Raw genomic sequence first — 3,375 nt, forward strand, 5'->3', positions numbered from 1 at the left:
AGCCATCTGACACAGGCTTCTGGATGTCTGATTTCTCCTCCTCAGAAAGGATAGGGCTCTAGTTCTCTAATCTTCTACACTGTCCCCTCTGCCTCATGATACCCAGAATTGCTCTTTCCTAAATCAACTTCCATCTCTCTCTGACCTCTCTCCAGCCATTCCTCATGTTTAACACTCCAACCCAAGCATCCCCTCTACTTTTTCCACGAATTCATCCTACCGTAGCAATAACATGATACAATAAACATTTTATTAAATGTCTTGGTTGGTTCTTGTTCTTCATTCTCTGAAAGGACCAGAATGACATCACTATGTAAACAGTCAAGTTACAGTGTATCTGAATGCTCTGTCACAGGTCAGACACAAATAGTTCCTATGACCATTTGGGGTAGACCCTCTAATTTTGCACATCTTGTGTTTCTTCTGAGCGAATTCAATTCTGTGCAGCTCTTTCTTTAATAAGGGCATGCCATCCTGGGCTGCTTTCATGTGGTAAAACACTGGATGCTGAGATTTACAAAGGAGGGCTGATTGTTCATATAAAAACTGACTGAAATTTTCCAGATTATATGGCAAGAGGAGGTTATTCCCCAGGAGTTCAAGGATATATCTTTGTCTCCAAAATCAGAACTCTTTCTATACCGTGTGTTCTATGGAGTTAATCTCAGTCATAAATCTGTACCTTCACTATTGAGCTCAACCACAATTACTAGAGAAATCTGTCCAACAATGATCATCTCTTTTCAAGAATATATATTTACACACATATATTAAAAATAATATATAATATGCCAATAATATATTATATATAATTATATATCAATAATATATTTTATAAAATCAAAAATGTATATTAATAACATATTATTGATAATCAACAATTATATAACAATAACATTTAATATATTTCAATAATTTGTTGTATATAATCAATAATCATATATCAATAATATATTGTATGCAATCAATTATATATAAATAACATGTTGTATATAATCATAATTGTATATCAAGGATATATAGTATGATTATACATAATCAATAATACATGGTATAATTATATATCAATAATATGTAATATAATATCTAGCATTTGGTATATAAAATAATATAGTATATATCAATAATAATTTCAATAATAGCAGTCAAAATGTACACACTGATTGAAAATTTACAAAGTGCTTTACACACATTTTCTTTTGATTCTTACAATAATTCCATGAGGCCACTAAATGTATATTTTTGTATATATGTAGGTATATAATGTACATATAACATATACATAGTATTGTATATATGTATGTGCATATATATGAATAATATATAATGTATATAATACCTGTTTTACAGAAGAGGAAACTGTGGCCCAGAAAAGCTAACTCCACAATCACTTAGCTACTGTCAGTGGTAGGATATTAACTCAAGTTTTCCTCATTCTTAATCTAATACTTTATTAAACATGAATCTTGTTTAAATATTACAAAATCATATTTGGAAGGGACCTAGAAGTTATCTACTGCAACCTGTTTCTGTAAGGCAATCTCATTTAGAGAATCCCCAACAAGTGGCATTCTGGCTTTTTATACCTTTAGGAAAGAGAAAACCAATACTTTCCAAGATAGCCCATTACCATTTTGGATTGATTGGGAAGATTTGTCATCTATTAAAATGATGATAATAATCTAATCAAACACATTAAGAATTGTTGTGAGAATCAAATGAGATAAAATGGGTAAAGAGTTTTTCCAACCTTAAAGCATTATAAAAATGCTATTATTGGTGTTTCTTTGTTCCCCATTTCTCTGCCCCTGGATTCTGTTTCAGAACTTGCACCTCTTAAGTGAATTAAAGCATGTTGCAATAAAGGTTTATCTCATTATCTACTACTGGTTCAGTTGTATTCTTTTGGGAATCCTTTTCTATATGGCATAATTACTATCAAAAACTTGGACATTGCCTCTCTGGACCTGCATCCATCCCTTTCTCCAAGATGTTTCAAAGGTCATTAAGAGTGGTTCAGCTGTTCTTTTTATAATTATAACTCATTTGGGCCACATGAGCTAAGTGAGAATAGGCTAGCACTACTCCACCATGTCTTTGCTTATTCAAGGTACCATTCCCACACTGAAGATCATTCTTCTTTGAAACAAAGTGAGTTGGAGAGTTCTTTCTCTAGGTCACCTGTTACAACATTGCCATAACTCCAGGCAGCTCTCTTTGCCAACCCCTCTTTGATGCCCTGAACTTTTGTAAACATGTTTAGCTCATTTTCCCTTTTGACTTCTGTGGAAGAAGAAGAGAGAAGAGCTTGAAGTGAATAAAAAGTTTGAAATGGTCATTGCAAGGACTTTGGATTTATGAAGAAAGTTGAAACTGAAGTATGGGAGAGTTTTGGAAGAAACAAAGGCAAAGCTAAAGAAAGAAAAAAGGACTTAAGTAGAAGAGCAAGAACCTGATGAACTCAAGGAAAAATAAAAAGAAAGGTAGGTGTCAAAAGAATAAAATAAGAAGTTAGGGAAAGAAAGAGAAGCACAGTGTGTCATTGGGATAGTTGTTCAATGAGGGTAAAAGGTGACAAAGGTCTTAATGTGGTACCTTTGAGTTCTGAAATGCTCACAAGTCATTCAAAAGAAGACTAAGGATCTTTGTTCATGTTGACAGCAGTTCTGTTGCAATACTTTGAATTGTGTGAGCCATATTCAGTTTTCTAGTTTCCAAGAACAAACTCATCTAAAAAAGAAAGTTAAGGGCCTCAAGGAACAAATTGTTAAATTCTAAAGTATCAGAGACACTGAAATGGTGCTACTAAGAAATTTTTAAAAAGCCAAAAAAGTTTTCTATTTTTGAAAGGGATCTTAAGCATGTGAGGATCAAGAGTGGAGAATTTGACCTATATCAGTAGGTCAATAGAGAAGAAAGAGAAGTGAAAAGGCTTGAACATGGAAAAAAATATTGTCACACAGAGAGAGCCAGATGCTCCGAGGAGGAAATTACTGCTTGCCTTTCAAGAACTGATAGAGGAACAGTTGAGAGATCTTCCAGAAACAGTCAAAGGGAGACATTGGTGATAGTGACTCTCTACTCAAGGGTAATTGATATGACAACAATAGATAGATTCATTGTCTCTTTGAAACACACATCCAAGTAAGAATGATTGATTACTACTTCCAGTAATTCACACAGACACCAAAGACACAGCCAAAATAACATTAGAATGCATTGCCCAAAAGATATGGGTTTATATCTTAAAGAACAGCTGCAATGGAGGTAACAGTTGAGTCACCTAGAAATTCACATTGAACAAAATGCAAGAAAAGAACCATTACTAAAATGCTCAGATATCAGCTCAGACCTGGAATTGGGTTTGAATTCTGC

Source organism: Antechinus flavipes, chromosome 4 (assembly GCF_016432865.1).
Source record: "Antechinus flavipes isolate AdamAnt ecotype Samford, QLD, Australia chromosome 4, AdamAnt_v2, whole genome shotgun sequence".
Classification (NCBI taxonomy): Eukaryota; Metazoa; Chordata; class Mammalia; order Dasyuromorphia; family Dasyuridae; genus Antechinus; species Antechinus flavipes.